We start from the raw sequence: 18,411 nt of genomic DNA, 5'->3' as shown, positions 1-18,411 counted from the left end.
CCCTCCTGGTAGGAATGTATATCCCATACGTCACTAGCTCATGGACTCTTGTTAATATGAAAGAAATGAATTTATCAGGTAAGTTCTTACATAAATTATGTTTTTTGCATTTGTGTGTCTGTGTGTTTGCAGTCTGTGCGTGTTTGTATGTGTGTGTCTGTGTGTTTTGTTGCATGCAGGACCGTCTTTAACACAGGGCAAAAGGGGCAGCTGCCCTGGGCCCCAGTCTCTGTTGAGGGGCCCAAGAGTCCTAAAAAAAAAACAAAAAAAAAAAAACATTTTTTTTTTATTGTTCATACCAGACTGCTGATGTGACATGGGGAACACACACATTCAGTCCTAATACTGTCACAGTCAAAAGTACTCTGCTTATATTTTTTTAAAAAAACTGTGCCAGACCGTGCCGGTGTCATGTGACATGCCAAGCTAGTGCTATTTGCTGTTTTAGATGTGCACTGTGCAGCACTGAATCCAAAGCCCTAACTCGGCATCCAGCCATTTCCCACTGCATCAGAAAAGGTCCTATTGGGGTTACCACTGTTACCAGGTAACTGCTCTGGTGGTGGGGATTGTTTCTGGGTAGGGCTGACTGTAGGCGCATGCAGCAGAAAGCTGGAGCGGCAGGCACATGAGGATTTGAGCATCTGTGCAGCTGCATACACTGCTCTCTTCAGTCTTGAGGCTGTGTGACTCATCTCACACTGTATCCATGCAGCCTTGTACAGACAGCTTCCAGTCTACTGGTCCCCTTAGCCCTGCTCTTTCTGCTGTGGCCCTAAGATCAACTAACTGAAGTTTGTTAGGAGAATAGTGCTTTGTAGAAAGGTGTCAGTGGGAAGAATAAGTGAGTGCACACACGCCCCTCCCCATGCAGCATTGTCTAGTTCAGGGTGAGAGGGAACTTGTTCCTAGCAAAGAAGCAACATGTGCTGGTGTGGCTGATGTATAGCGTCATGCTGATACTTCACACATTAATGTAAGGTTTATTTTTATAGTTTTTATTTTCTCTCTGTCTCAGATTTTACAGCTTCCCATAGTAGTTCTGCTGTTCCAGTCAGTAAACTTATATTTGTCTGCACCTCCATGCTTCCTCCTTTACCTTGCTTTGCTCCTGTTGGCTGCCCTAAATCTCTTTAACCAGCAAACCTCACACCAGAATCACATTCAAAAGAATATTAAATGAATCCACAGTGGAGGAATTTATATATTTATTTACTTATTAGTACTGCTTAGGTCCAGTTTCACATATTGCATTTTTTTTTTTTTTTTAAATGATTAGCCCAGTAGTGGATGATCCACCGCTGGGCTAATAATAAAAAAAAAAAAATTGATTTAGTTGTTTTTTGGGATGTTGGGGTGGAGATCAAAATTGCATGGGGGGGGCCAAGAAAATTTTTGCCCAGGGTCCAATCAATATTAAAGACGGCCCTGGTTGCATGTGTATGTCTGTGTGTGCATTTGTGTGTCCGTGTTTATGCATGTGCGTGTATGTAGTCTGTGTGTGTGTTTGAATGCATGTGTGTGTATGTAGTCTGTGTCTGTGTGTTTATACATGTGTGTGTATGTAGTCTGTGTGTGTGTTTGTATGCATGTTTTTGTGTGTTTATGCATGTGTGTGTCTATACATGTGTCTGTGTGTTTTTTGCATGTGTGTGTTTGTATGTGTGTGTCTGTGTGTTTTTACATGTGCATGGTTGTGTGTGTTTCTGAGAATGTGTGTGTGCCTGTGTTTGTGTGTCTGTGTGTTTATCCATGTGTGTGTATGTAGTCTTTGTGTGTTTCTGTGTGTGTTTGTATGCACGTTTCTGTGTGTTTATGCATGTGTGTGTATGTAGTTTGTGTGTGTCTGTGTGTTTATACATGTGTGTGTATGTAGTCTGTGTGTGTGTCTGTGCGTGTGTTTGTATGCGTGTGTTTGTGTGTTTATGCATGTGTGTGTCTATGTATGTGTATGTGTGTCTGTGCATGTGTTTGTATGCATGTGTCTGTGTGTTTATGTTGTCTGTGCATGTGTTTGTGTGTTTATGCCTGTGTGTGTCTGTGCATGTGTTTGTGTGTGTCAGTTTTTCTCTAGACATTGCAAGTGCCTACTATAATGCAGATTTCCCTCAGATAATATTACCTTCCTTGTAGATGCATTCTCCTCATTATCTCTCAGCTTTGCTCTTCTTGTTGGTTTTTTCTTTAAATCAAAAACATAGTACATTCTATTAACAAACCATTTACCTCACAATCAAATAAACCAGTCCTATTTTATTCTTGTAAAGTAGATTTGGTTCTTTTCCCCTTATCAATGACAATGCCTTATTATAAAATTGAGTACCACTGACATATGCAACTAATAGTGTAAAATGTGCACATTGTCTATACTTAATAATTGGATGTTTGAGACTGATTCTGATATGTCTGTTGGCATAAAAGCGCCATTAGAGGCAATTCTCAGCCTGATCATTTGGATGTACTAACAAAACGATCTGAAAAGCTATATAACAAAGGATAGTGAGTGCTACTGGTGGGTGTAGTTTCCCTCTCTCCCCTAATCTCTAGTCCTTCCTCTATGCACAACCACTTAATTTTTATTTTTCTATTTATAACTAATCTACTAATATACTAATCAATCTTAATGAGACACAAAAGCCAAAAATAATCTTTCATGGTTCAGACAGAGCATGCAATTTTAAGAGACTTTAATTTACTTATTTTTTCAAATGTATTATGATCTCTAGGTATCCTTTGTTGCAGATTATACCTAGGTAGGATCAGCAATTCCATTCATGGACCTAGTTAGTGATTGGTGGATACACACATATGCTTCATGTCATTGGCTTATCAGATGTGTTCACCTATCTCATTGTAGTCCATTGCTGCTCTTGAGCTAACTTTAAATGGACAGTAAAGTCAAAATTAAACTTAAATGGATTTGATCGTATATTAAGTTTTAAACAACTTTCCAATTTACTTATATTATCAATTTTGCTTAGATCTCTTTGTATCCTTTGCTAAAGATTTATCCATCTAGCAGCAGTTTGCAACATTCTTTATAGCAATGTCATACATAGTTACAAACACTGCTGCCGTAGACTGATAAAGACACATGGACGCTCCTGAGCTCCTATCAGCCTACGCAGTTTACTTTTCAACAAAGGATAACAAGTGATCTAAGCAAAGTTTATAATCAAAGTAAATTAGAAAGTTTTTTAACATCACATGCTCTATATAAATCATGAAAGTGTAATTTTGACTTTACTGTCCCTTTAACCTTTGCAGATGTTAAACGGTGAAATAATAAAATGCTCTAAAACATTAAAGCATTTTTCTTTTCACACTTCTATGCCCCTTTAACATCACCTGCTGACCTAGGGCCCCATGTTGCAGCAGCTATTGCTTATATGTCTGACATTTGCAATAAATAAGCAAACGGCCTATAGTAACGTTTACAGAACAGCAGTTGTTATTGCTGTATGACAATGATGTTTTATTTTTCCATACTAATGACCTTCCTTTCTGCCTCCTGGTATTTTTCCAACTACTGAGGATCTCATAGAGTAAAGTAAATCTTACATCATCTCTATATGACTGAGGTTCTCTTCTTACTCTAAATTATTTTATTCTATCAACATTTGCCCAGAGACAGACAGATCAGACAGAGAGACAGACAGGTCAGATAGATTGACAGACATAGATAGATACAGATCAGATAGATAGACAGAGACATACTGTATATAGATAGATAGATAGATAGATAGATAGATAGATAGATAGATAGATAGATAGATAGATATAGATAGATAGACAGACAGACAGACAGACAGGCAGGCGGACGGAAAGATAGATGATAGATTGATAGATGATGATAGATAGATAGATAGATAGATAGATAGATAGATAGATAGATGATAGATGTGTTTTTGTATATGTATAATGGAACTGAATGAACTTACTGGCTTGCAGAATAATTTTTCAATGGAAGATTCACTGCAGAAGAAGCAAATACAGACAGTTTAATATTTATAGTATTGGATTTCCCATTTATTTATTTTCTAGTTCTATGCAATACATTACATTCCCTCTTGTTCTACAGATGTTATATCATTAGGGTTGCAAGATGTTCTCCAAAAACATACTGGACAATCTGTTGGTGACTGGGTACAATAGTAGGAGGGATCACACAATGCTTCCCCCAAAAGCTCTACCTTAGCCCCCACCATCTATACTTTACACAACTGAACAGTAATGTTACCCCTTGGCTGCCAGTAACACACAAATCAATAATTGTATTGCTTTGGCTGACGGTAGTGATTGACCCCTTGACTAACCCTCACTTTGTTTTCTCTTTATTTGTAATGTGTTGAGGCATATGAGGCCTTTTACATTTAGCTAACACTCAGGGACTTAACAAAAACTGGACATTTAAGTGTCCAGTATTTTTGTGAAGATTTTACTGGACAATCTGCTAAAATACTGGGCTGCCCAGTTGAATACTTGACAACTGGCAGCCCTATATAAGTGATGGCTAAGCTAATTCTCATAATGCTTAGGCACACTGCAGTCTATTTGAGCATCATGCGGGAAATGCAGTTCTGAAACATCAGGCGTGCCAACGTTAGCCATCAATGCTATATATCATGTACCACATGGTAAGACAGACTCTTACATTATCTGTGTTGACTGTATCAGTAATTGGAATGTTTTGTTTCATATTCAAAATATCTCCTCTCCCTATGTCCCAGGATGATTGACAGCCCCTGCTAGCAGACGACTGCCTGCCAGGGAGCGGCATTGCACAAGCATTTAATTAGAAATGCTTGTGCAATGATATATGCCGACAGCGTATGCTGTCAGCATTTAGCAACGTTGAGGGGACATGATTCGCTATAGCGAATCATGGCAACTCAACATATAGTAAATAATGTAAACAATAAGGTTTAGAAAAAAACTGCACTCGCTGTGGGTGGTTGGACAGAACAATAATAAAATGTTACGGCTAGATTACAAGTTTTGTCGGTAAAAACTATCGTTGCTAACGAGCCTTTTTTTTCCAGCGCACACTTTAAACAACGCTGGTATTACAAGTTTTCTCAATGGCTGCGTTAGCCTCAGAAAAGTGAGCGTTGAGAAAATTTAGCGCCACTTCTCCCTGTAATACCAGCGTTGCTTACGGTAGCAGTAAGCTGGCTAAAACGTGCTTGTGCACGATCTCCCCATAGGAAACAATGGGGCTGAGCTGGCTGAAAAAAAACCTAACACCTGCAAAAAAGCAGCGTTCAGCTCCTAACGCAGCTCCATTGTTTCCTATGGGAAAATACTTTCTAAGTCTACACCTAACACCCTAACATGAACCCAGAGTCTAAACACCCCTAATCTTACACTTATTAACCCCTAATCTGCCGCCCCCGACATCCTCGCCACCTGCATTATATTATTAACCCCTAACCTGCCGCTCCGGACACCGCTGCCACCTACATTATACCTATGAACCCCTAATCTGCTGCCCCTAACATCGCCGACACCTACATTATATTTATTAACCCCTAATCTGCCACCCCCAACGTCGTCGCCACCTAACTACAATTATTAACCCCTAATCTGCCGACCGGACATCGCCGCCGCTATAATAAATGTATTAACCCCTAAACCTAAGTCTAACCCTAACACCTCCTAACTTAAATCTATTTTTAATAAATCTAAATAAAATTACTATAATTAAATAAATTATTCCTATTTAAAACTAAATACTTACCTATAAAATAAACCCTAATATAGATACAATATAACTAATAGTTACATTATAGCTATTTTAGGATTTATTTTTATTTTACAGGCAACTTTGTATTTATTTTAACTAGGCACAATAGTTATTAAATAGTTATTAACTATTTAATAGCTAACTAGCTAAAATAAATACAAAATTACCTGTAAAATAAACCCTAACCTAAGTTACAATTACACCTAACACTACTCTATAATTAAATTAATTACCTAAACTACCTACAATTAAATACAATTAAATTAAATAAACTAAATTACGGAAAAACCCCCCCACTAAATTACATAAAATAAAAAAGAAATTACAATATTTTAAACTAATTACATCTAATCTAATCCCCCTAATAAAATAAAAAGCCCCCCAAAATAATAAAATTCCCTACCCTACACTAAATTACAAATAGCCCTTAAAAGGGCCTTTTGCGGGGCATTGCCCCAAAGTAATCAGCTCTTTTACCAGCCCTTAAAAGGGCTTTTTGCAGGGCATTGCCCCAAAGTAATCAGCTCTTTTACCTGTAAAAAAAAGAAATACAATCCCCCCCAACATTACAACCCACCACCCACACACCCCTACTCTAAAACCCACCCAATCCCCCCTTAAAAAAACCTAACACTACCCCATTGAAGATCACCCTACCTTGAGCCGTTTTCACCCAGCCGGGCACCAGTGGTCATCCGATGGGGCAGAAGAGGACATCCGGACCAGCAGAAGTCTTCATCCTATCCAGGCAAAAGAGGACATCCGGACAGGCAGACATCTTCATCCAAGCGGCATCTTCTATCTTCATCCATCCAACGAGGAACAGCTCCATCTTGAAGACCTCCGGCGCGGAACATCCTTCTCGGCCGACGGACTAACGACGAATGAATATTCCTTTAAATGACATCATCCAAGATGGCGTCCCTCAAATTCCGATCGGCTGATAGGATTCTATCAGCCAATCGGAATTAAGGTAGGTAAAATCTGATTAGTTGATTTAGCCAATAGAATGTGAGGTAAATCCTATCAGCCAATTAGAATTCGAGGGACGCCATCTTGGATGACGTCATTTAAAGGAATATTCATTCATCGTTAGTCCGTCGGCCGAGAAGGATGTTCTGCGCCGGAGGTCTTCAAGATGGAGCTGTTCCTCGTCGGATGGATGAAGATAGAAGATGTCTGCCGGTCCGGATGTCCTCTTCTGCCCGGATAGGATGAAGACTTCTGCCAGTCCGGATGTCTTCTTCTGCCCCATCGGATGACCACTGGTGCACGGCTCGGTGAAAACGGCTCAAGGTAGGGTGATATTCAATGGGGTAGTGTTAGGTTTTTTTAAAGGGGGATCAGGTGGGTTTTAGAGTAGGGGTGTGTGAGTGGTGGGTTGTAATATTGGGGGGGGATTGTATTTCTTTTTTTTTACAGGTAAAAGAGCTGATTACTTTGGGGCAATGCCCCGCAAAAAGCCCTTTTAAGGGTTGGTAAAAGAGCTGATTACTTTGGGGCAATGCCCCTCAAAAGGCCCTTTTAAGGGCTATTTGTAATTTAGTGTAGGGTAGGGAATTTTATTATTTTGGGGGGCTTTTTTATTTTATTAGGGGGATTAGATTATGTGTAATTAGTTTAAAATATTGTAATTTTTTTTTAATTTTATGTAATTTAGTGTTTTTTTTTTTCCGTAATTTAGTTTATTTAATTTAATTGTATTTAATTGTAGGTAGTTTAGGTAATTAATTTAATTATAGAGTAGTGTTAGGTGTAATTGTAACTTAGGTTAGGGTTTATTTTACAGGTAATTTTGTATCTATTTTAGCTAGTTAGCTATTAAATAGTTAATAACAATTTAATAACTATTGTGCCTAGTTAAAATAAATACAAAGTTGCCTGTAAAATAAAAATAAATCCTAAAATAGCTAAAATGTAACTATTAGTTATATTGTAGCTATATTAGGGTTTATTTTATAGGTAAGTATTTATTTTAAATAGGAATAATTTATTTAATTATAGTAATTTTATTTAGATTTATTAAAAATAGATTTAAGTTAGGGGGTGTTAGGGTTAGGGTTAGACTTAGGTTTAGGGGTTAATACATTTAATATAGTAGCAGCGACATTGAAGGTGGCAGATTAGGGGTTAATAATTGTAGGTAGGTGGCGGCGATGTTAGGGATGGCAGATTAGGGGTTAATAACAAAGTTTATAATGTTCGCGAGGCGGGAGTGTGGCGGTTTAGGGGTTAATACATTTATTATAGTGGCGGCGATGTCCGGTCAGCAGATTAGGGGTTAATAAATATAATGTAGGTGTCGGCGATGTTAGGGGCAGCAGATTAGGGGTTCATAGGTATAATGTAGGTGGCGGCGATGTCTGGTCGGCAGATTAATAATTTAATTATAGTGTTTGCGATGTGGGGGGGCCTTGGTTAAGGGGTTAATAGGTAGTTTATGGGTGTTAGTGTACTTTTTATCACTTTAGTTAAGAGCTTTATGTTCCGCCGTTAGCCCATAAAACTCTTAACTACTGACTTTTATAGGCGTTAGGAGTCTTGGAGGTAGAGGCTGTACCGCTCACTTCTTCCAAGACTTGTAATACCAGCATTAGGAAAATCCCATTAAAAAGATAGGATACGCAATTGACGTAAGGGGATTTGCGGTATGGAAAAGTTGCGGAAGAAAAGTGAGCGGTACACCTGTACCTGCCAGACTCATAATACCAGCGTGCGTTAAAAAGCAGCGTTAGGACCCCTTAACGCTGCTTTTTAAGGCTAACGCCAAACTCGTAATCTAGCCGTTAGTTTTCCATAGTTCTCTCTAAGGGCCCACTGATCTAAAGCTCTCTGCTCTAAGCAGTATTGGGAGGTAAAACAATTTTAGAAAAGCTAATTTTAGCTTGAGAACTATTTATCTAGCAATACAGAATTCTAGATGTGAAGGAAAGACACTTGCATTACAATATAATGCTCAAAAACAGCCCCCAAAGATTATGTGTCATTTCTCTCCATGTTGGCGAGTTTTTGATGATAAGACCATTGTTATTGATCTCACTGCATATACAGATATAAGGAGGATTTTGTGTAAATATTGAGAGATAAGCTAAGGAGGTCTGATCTCCCTAGAAGCTCAGCCTATTTGATTAGGTTGAGGTTTCCCTTAGCAGAGAATGTCATTTCATATACAAAAATAAACCTAAATAAATAATTTCCCATACATTTTAAACTTTGCAAGTCATTGTAAACACATTAAGGTGAAACCAATTTTACAGTATACTGTTAATTTCATCTAGGCCAGTGTTCAACTGAATAAACATGTTTTATATTAATAGATGAAGCTTATGTTGTAGATTCAATGGGGAAGAATTATTAAGCAGTCAAGCTGCTTATTCTGTGCGAGCCTTTAGGCTCATCGGAATCAGGAGTTAAAGGGACAGTCAAGTCCAAAAAAAAACTTTCATGATTTAAATAGGGCATGTAATTTTAAACAATTTCCAAATTTACTTTTATCACCAATTTTGCTTTGTTCTCTTGGTATTCTTAATTGAAAGCTAAACCTAGGAGGTTCATATGCTAATTTTTTAGACCTTGAAGACTCCCTCTAATCTGAATGCATTTTGACCACTATAGGGCATTAGTTCATGTTTTTCATATAGATAACATCTAGCTCATGCACGTGAAGTGACCTAGGAGTGAGCACTGATTGGCTTAAATGCAAGTCTGTCAAAATAACTGAAATAAGGGGGCAATCAACAGAAGCTTAGATACAAGGTAATTACAGAGGTATAATGTGCATTATTATAACTGTGGTGGTTATGCAAAACTGGGAAATGGGTAATAAAGGGATTATCTTTCTTTCTAAACAACAAAAATGCTGGTGTTGACTGTCCCTTTAAGAAGCAGCGCTGCTCCTTAACTCGTCCGCCACCTCTGAGGTGGCGGACAGCAATCACCCCGATCAGATACGGTCGGGATGATTGACACTTTTTGATATGATATAACTTTTTACATCACAGATTGCTTTCAAAGGTCAGCACATTTACCTTGAGCTACAATTTTGTTGATTCCATTTTGGGGTTAATTCAGTCAGGAGACCTGTAAAATAGAAGTAAAGTTAATTTAAAAAAAAGATATTTTTAATTATCTGATTTCAAAGCACAAACTAAAAATAAAGGGACATAAATGGAAAAAAGTAGTTCTATATCATCTGAGTAGATTATTTTTTTAATCTGATCCTCTTGTGTCGTCTGGAGGTCTAACCAAGAGAGCACCAGGCTACTCCCTTTTATTTTCTCATTAACACTGTAATTTAAACATTGTTTCCCCTTAAAGGGGCAGGAAACCCCAATATTTTCTTTCATGATTTGGATACAACATACAATTTTAAACAACTTTCCAATATACTTCTATGAGCAAATTTGCTTCATTCTTTTTTATCCTTTGCAGAAGGAACAACATTGCACTACTGGCAGCTAGCTGAACACATTTTTTAAAAACTCGGATTTAATGCTTGAGCGACAGCACTAAATAACCCACCACTTGTAATCTAGCCTAATGTGCTTTGGTTAGAACAAATGGTTATCTTGTTTGTTTTTCTCACTCTGTTTTACTGTAATAGCCTCACTTGTTTCTGTTTACATGTAAAGAACAAATAAGCTGCAAATGTGATCAGACAGAAGAATAAATAAGGTGACAAAGCTATTGTAACTGTCCCTTTAAATAAGCCAATGCTACAATAGTGTACAGTATAATTCAGTGAAAAACCCCCTTCAAGTACAATTAATCTTTTGGATGATGAGGGAGTGGGTATGGGTAATTTCAGGTATTTCTGCCATCCGGGGGTTAGATGTTGGCTTGCATTATAATTGTATAACATTTTCTTGTGTGCAGGGAATTTCCAGAAAGCTCAAATGAAATGCCTTCTGTGAGAAATGTAAAATGATTTTTTTCCTTGCTTTCAAACCCAGTAGAGCTGCTTCTTTCGTGTGTTAGATTATCAGTTATAACTAATGCATAATTTCAGTGTGCAAGACTAAAATTTGTTTGAATAACATGCATACATTTAAAGGGACAGTTCACTGTAAAATTGTTTTTCCCTGAATGTGTTCCCAGTGACTTGTTATACCAGCTGCAGCGTATAAGACATTGCTCATTTATGCATCTTATTTTACAAAAGAAATAGCTGAATTTGCTCTTTGAAGCCACTGTCCATTAAAATAGGCTAAGCTTGGAGTGCGATCAGATCTTATCATCTCATTATCTTATCACTCAAATGCTTCCCTTTCTTATCTCTGTCTCAATACAAAATTAAAAAAGAACTATTTAAAATGAACATTGTAGAGCTTTATCTCTTCCACCTCCCATTGTGAGTGTAATTTATTCTGCTGGCTGTGTTTACATCGTTTCTCAATAGCCTATACCTAGGAATAGAAACTTTCAGTATTGGTAGGTATACTGCAGGCAAAATCGACTATTTAAAATGCCAATATAAAGGATAAGGAGCTATTTGTAAACAATTTAATACACTTCAGCAGCTAAAATGGAACATTGAGAGAAAATAAATTTGTTCCCCTGAAGTTTGTCAGTGTGCTCTAATTCAGGGGTTTGCACCCTGTGAATATGTGCTCTGTGTGGCACTCAGGGTTGTTTATTATCACTTAGTGTGCTGAATCAAACGGTGACATGGCTTTTGGTTCTAAACTTTTCAAAATTGTGCCTATCAGGCAGTCTTATTGAATGCAGGTACATGACTTACAGAAGGGTTGCATGGCTAGTGGTTCTTTTCTTTTTGCTTATATTATTCTGAAATATTGATTATTTTTTTTAAATTAGTTATCAAACCTAATTAAACAAATGAGGCTTGCACAGCTGGTCACTTCAAGGTATTACCTCAGCACATTTAGTTCTTTTTTGAATTTCAAATATTTGCCCAGTCTAACATTTTTTAATGTAATAGTATTTATAATATTTGACTCAAATTTTTCTAATTCGAATATTGCACAATTTAAATCAAATAATGCAATATTCAATTTTGAAAAATTTGAATCAATATATTTGCAATAGTATTTCTAATGCTCTTTTTAAAGTGATGGTAAAAACAGATATCTGAAAAGATAGAAACACAGCGCAAACTCTGACTCACGTTATTTATTTAAATATACAGTAAGTACATAACATTTAATGTACTTACAGGATAAAAACTGATAACAAGCACATAAAATAATTGTTCCAATCGAAAGGTTGGCTAGGTCACTTGAATGTTCACAGTCGGCATTCGATATCCAAAAATAAATCGCTGTTACAAGGTGCCTGCTAGCGTGACTGCTACAACTACGGTGGCTCTGGTAGGACCATACACCTCAACGTGTTTCTCCCGCTATGCGTGCAGGCTTTTTCAAGAGGATCAGTTTATTACCTATTTTTAGATATCGAGCGCCGACTGTGAACATTCAAGTGACCTAGCCAAGCTGATTACGGACGTGCGACACAAGTGTGGAGGACCTTTCAATTAGAATATTTATTTTATGTGCTTGTAACCAGTTTTTATCCTGTAAGTACATTATTGGGTCAATTTATCATATGCCGGGTGGACATGATTCGCTGTAGCAAATCAGGCCCGCCCGGCATTGCTAAATGCTGACAGCATACGCTGACGGCATTTAACATTGCACAAGCATTTCTTGTGAAATGCTTGTGCAATGCCGCCCCCTGCACATTCGCTAGCAGGGGGTGTCAATCATCCTGATCGGATCGGGATGATTGCAGTCCGCCATACGACCACAGCTTCTTAACTTATGTTTCCGGAAAGTCGGAAACTATGGGCGGATAAAGCAATATCTGCTGCTTGGTAAATCTGGCCCTATGTGTCATGTGCTTACTATATATTTAAATAAATAACATAAGTCAGAGTTTTCTCTGCATTTCTATCTTTTCAGATATCTGTTTTTACCTTACTTTTTTTATTGTATGTATTATTTATTATTTTTTTTTATGCTGATCAATATTGTTTCTTCTATTTTATATAAGCGCAGGGAGTTTTCTGTATGCAGCGCTAGTAGTCTATGTGTGCATTTGTTTATATCACTGGTTTACAAACCTGTCCTCAACCTTGCCTAACAGGCCACATTTTGAGGATATCTGAACTGGAGCACAGGTGAAATAATCAGCTGATTAGTAAACATGGTTATTTTACCTGCTCTCATCCAAGGTAATCCTTAAAACCTGACCTGTTGGGGAGGCTTTATGACAGGTTTGAAAGCCAGTGGTTTAAAGTGATGGTAAATCCAAGGGTTTAACAAACGCTAGTATTTACCATCACTACAAATAAAGTGGACTTTAATTGATCAACCATGTAAAAAAGGGTGCTAAACTTACCCTTTCTGTGCCGTTGCACAGTCCTAAACTCAGTGGCTCCAGCCGCCTACGGCACATTGATCTTCTACCAATGAGGTGTCGCTTGCGCCTCTAAACCAATAGCTGTGCATGCATACAGAAACTTGTCAGTTGACATGCACGGCTATTGGTTCAGAGGTGCAAAAGTCACCTTAATTGATGGAGATTGATGTGCCGTGGACGGCAGGAGCCGCTGACTTTAACATTGTGCAACGGCACAGAAAGGGTGAGTTTGGCACCCCTTTTTACATGGTTGATCAATTAAAGTCCACTTTATTTTTAGTGATGGTAAATCCTAGCGTTTGTTAAATGCTTGGATTTACCATCACTTTAGTGCAATATTCGAAATAGAAAATTTTGAATCTACATATTTGTATCTTATGTGTAGCAGAGAGGCAGTAGGATCTGTAATATATTTTGGGTAGGCAGAGACAAGCAAGTAACTACTCTTGGTAATTGTAGCAGAGAGGCAGTAGGATCTGTAATATCTTTTTGGTAAGCAGAGACAAGCAAATAACTACTCTTGGTAATTGTAGCAGAGAGGTAGTAGGATCTGTAATATCTTTTGGGTAAGCAGAGACAAGCAAGTAACTACTCTTGGTAATTGTAATAATAACCCCTTTCCACCAAGAACTAGACGACACATAGCTTGGGAGTCAACAACAACTTTTTCTTCAACAGAAAAAACAAACAAACACTTTTTAAAAACAGTCTCCCCTACAAGGGGTTTCCCAACTGAAACAGCAGAGAGTTTAAACAGTAACATACAATTTAACATACATTTTAACCATTAGCCTAAATAACAATTCCTGCATAGTTCATAAGTGGCGAGGTTTGCCACATTATGTAGCTTGAAAAAAACCCTGTCTACGGGTTGAAACGCGTTGCTCTGCTCTGTTCTGTTTTTGTCTCTCTCCGGCCTCCGTAGGTGCAGTTTCCCAGTTACCTGTGTGTAAAGGTGTTTGCATTTCTCCTTGCTGGGCTGAATTTTCTGCTTCCTGCGGTTTGGAGTCTTATGCCACTGAGAGGAACATTTAGGATCTAACCACCGATCTCCGGTGTAAGTATAAGTGAAAACCTTATATTGTTGCCTTTTTTGTCATTTTATTGGTCTTCCTCATCTCGTTCCAGCTCTCATTGAAGATCAAAATCTTCCTTCAAAATCTGGGCTAATCCAAAAACCACCACATCGAATCTCACCAGGAAATCGATTACAATCACACTCTTCACATTGTTACATTTGTATTGTATATTATACCACATTGTTGCTATTTGTATACTACACTTCAATTTTGAGCCTGATCAGCGCTATCGTGTTTGCAAAATACATTGTATTTTATTTTGTTTCACATATGTAATTAAATTTATACATTTTTATTTCTTTGTTGTTAGCACTTTTTTGGTTGATCCAATCTGCACCAGGTGTTACTATTTGCACATATATTTGGCGTTATATGCTCAATAAGCTATTATATATATTTTTTCTATTTTAAGCTGTTTAGCGCCTGTGTTTTTTTAATCCTATGGTCTCTTTTTAGATTCCATAGTATTCTTTTTATCTCACTTTGCCACATTATGTATCAATGTACTAATTTCCCTACCACATGAACTATTGAACTTCTGAATAGTACTTGTTAAATTGAATATTACATTTGAAATGTCAAATGTGGATATTCAATCTAATTATGAACATTCTAAAATGAAAGTAACATTCCAAAACCGGAAATAAAATTATTTTACTGAGTTTTAATAAATTTTCATTCTTATCAACATTTGATTGTCCAAAACAAATGTTTGTAGGACTATTTTTTCTACTAAGCGAATTGTACTTTCACAACATTTGTCCATTCCTAAGGAAAGGTTACCAGTTACTGCTCTAAACATAACAAAATCTGAGCATACACATCACACACAAATAGTGTTCTAATATTTTTGTACTGAATCAAGACTTACTAATAAAAAGTAACTGATGTTTACCCTTGTGAAAGTGTTGAATATACTTTTCTTTTAACATGAGTCCATAGCATCACTGTTAGTTGAGGAGGAGGATGGGAAATCACAGGAAAATAATGAGATCTCCCGGTCAGCACTTACAGATTTACTGACAGATACTAATTTACCTTTTGGGCACACCTGGTAAACAATGAAAGTAGCCAGTAAACTCCTTATGTATCCTTGACAATATGCAGATTACCTAATTGTTTGTTTCATGTACTTATAAAGGAGTTCCTGCTGTTCAGATGACACTGCTGAAATCAGACATCAAAAGTAACTACATACTCAGAGACACAACTGGAAAAACAGCTGTAAAATGAGGAATCTGTCATTGTGACATACTTTGCCATACATCTGATATTTCTACATTACATATGTCTTGCTAATGAGCTGAAGCAAAGTCATATATAGGTGTAGATTATAAATTAGCACTGATATGTATGAAAATAACTTGGGGAAAAGGTAGCACATGTTGCTAGAGATGTATCTTTAATCTCATTTAGTATCTATAAAGACTTTATAAAGACTTTTTTTATTCAGTTCTATTAGTGACTGCATAACCTATCATTAAGTTCTGTGTATAGTGTGAAATGCGTAAGGTATTCTGACATATCCTGTTTGTGTTTTTATCAGGTTTTTAAATTAATTAAATAAAAATTAGTTTTAATTTACCCGTATCCCAGAGCACAAGGACTTTTCCTTCATTGCATTATTTTCCTTAACTTCCCAGACAATTACAATCAATCGATCAATCAATCTAAGGTGAACTTTGTCCGCTTTCCTTGCAAAATGATTCTCTTTTTTTTAAGTAAATGTGGTTTAAAGGGACATTATATTATTTTTCTTTGTTATATCTACAAGATTAACCTTTTTTATATATATAAAATGTTTGTTTTTCTTAAAAGATGTTCCTGTGCAGAAACAATACACATTTTTTTCTTTTTATGCTTGTGAAGTGTATCTATGTTCATGAGCGGATGTGTGAGAGTATGAATCTCACAGTTCAGGTGAGCACTTCCTGTTAGCTTTAAACAAGAAAAACTGTTTTAAATTAGTACTATTTAATTTGCTTAATAAACAAAATGTTAAATTGAATTCCCTTTTAATTCACAAGTAACTTCAAAATGAATTTGAATTTTGAGGTGTCAATCTCCATTTAAAGGGACTTAAAAGTGGACTGAAATGCACAGCATGCATCTGAATCTCAGTCATGCTCCTCCATGTACACACAGCCTACTACTATTTTCTTGGTTATTATAAAACTTATGATAGCTTTTTAGGAAGTATTTTTGAAAACTCACAAAAAATATGCTAAAATTATTCCAAAAAAGTGAATCTGTAATGCAATGCTGTGCATTTTGAATTTACTTTTATATCCCATTAGGGATATTTTGTTCCCCATCTGCATGCATCAATATATAAACCAAAGGCAATTAGGTATCTGTATGTTCAAAATCAGTCTTTTTTATATAAAAAAAAAAAAAAAAATAGCCTCATACACTTTGCACTTGTGGTGCACAGATGTTTAGTCTCTAAGGGGTATACCATGTGACATGTACAAACTGTTGTTTCCACGGTACCTTGATTCAGGGTGGTTAAGTCGTTAGGGCTTGCGTTCTGGGAATCTGGAGAAAGTTTTAATTTGCACCTTGGTGTGATGTTGGATAACCTACAACAAAGGATATTCAGCTGTCATTAGGTAACAGACTTTATTGTACCAGATAGTTATTGTGAGAATAATGGATAGGGTATCTCAGATTAGTGGAAAAATAGTTAAAAATATTTATTCATTATACACTGTACCCTTATATTAAAGTTGAATTACACTGCAGGTTTCATTTATACCATGTAGCAAAGAAGGTTACTGTGCATATTACACTTAAATTTGTACTTTCTTTAGTGTTCCTTGAAAACCCAAAATAGGATGTTATACTTAAGAAATCAGATTCTTACAAAATTCAAAAATATTAATATTAGAATTCTCTGTGTTTAATTGTTAACCTTTGTTTTCAGTAATATCTGCATTTTTATTTTCTAGAAAGCAAAACATATTAAAGATTGTGTATTTTAATTTATGTGTAATATTTTCAATGTATAGTGTAATAAATACAATTTGTAACATAATTGCAAAGGATACTTGGTAAAATAAGTACTGTAGTTATTTATAAAAAAACTGGTTTTAAAATACAAACATTTTGATAGATTTAAATAAAAAAATTAAAATAAGGTATATAAAACAGCAGCATATTGTTTTAAATATAATCATACAAATACATATATAATATATATTATTAAACTAAAGTCATTGACTAGGAAAACAGAATATAGTAATATGTTGGGCGGCACTCAGCTTTCTCACTGTCTGTTGGTAACTGTGAGATACAAGCAACCCTGTATGTATATTTATGTATATATATATATATATATATATATATATATATATATATATATATATATATATATATATATATATATATATATATATATATATATATATATATATATATATATATATATATATATATATATATATATATATATTTTAGATATATATTTGTCTATATATTTTCAAAGTTTGCATGCCCTGCAGTTTTCTACATACAAAACCTAATTTAACATTAATATAATGTATTCTTGATAAAACATTTTATTTTACACATATTTTTCTATTTCTTTATAATAACAGCAAAAAAACAAAACAATGTAAGAATCAAGCTTTTTTGTTCTTCATTTTTTTTTTATAATTATATTTATAGCCTTTCACAGGTAGGTACTGCTTATGTCTCTAACCATTAAAGAGGTAAAACTCAACTTGATGTAACCAAAGAGACATTGTGTAGTTATGCTTTATATTTCTGTCATTTGCTTTCAATGTACAAATAAGTAAATAAATAAATAATACATTACCTGTTCTTGCAGCTCATGTTAATAGACCAGCTGGGTACAGGAGAAAATCCCAGGTCTGGGGATAATGTCAGCTTTTCATCCAGACTGCTATCTGAACACCCTGAGTCACTTCTGAAGCTCAACTCTTGCAGGGTATCCCTATTAACTTGCTTTTCCTCAGCATCAGTATAAGACATTTTACTTCTTATTCTGTACAGGTAATATGTATTCTTTATAGTTTCAATAAATAAAAAAAATGCTATTTAAATACTCAGTATTTATATTTGTAGTCCCTTCCCAGCACAGCCTTTCATCTGATGCTTGTTTAAATGTCCCTCTCCGGCATACGCTCTGCCTTAGTAATTGTATCTACAACAAGCTGGGCAGGAGACAGCTGATTAGTTGTC

General features: G+C 35.9%; 1 long non-coding RNA gene across 1 annotated transcript; it reads right to left on the bottom strand.

Annotated features, from left to right (window-relative positions):
- Positions 1 to 3,952: 3,952 nt before the first annotated feature.
- On the bottom strand, positions 3,953 to 16,773 carry LOC128639467 (uncharacterized). Its single transcript, XR_008399203.1, has 3 exons — positions 16,699 to 16,773; positions 9,775 to 9,826; positions 3,953 to 3,975 (listed from the first exon to the last, which is right to left on the bottom strand). It is a non-coding gene; the product is annotated as an uncharacterized LOC128639467 (long non-coding RNA).
- Between the last annotated feature and the right edge of the window lie 1,638 nt (positions 16,774 to 18,411).

The sequence above is a fragment of the Bombina bombina genome, chromosome 9 (assembly GCF_027579735.1).
Source record: "Bombina bombina isolate aBomBom1 chromosome 9, aBomBom1.pri, whole genome shotgun sequence".
Lineage (NCBI taxonomy): Eukaryota > Metazoa > Chordata > Amphibia > Anura > Bombinatoridae > Bombina > Bombina bombina.
This window is presented reverse-complemented; position numbering and strand designations above follow the sequence as displayed.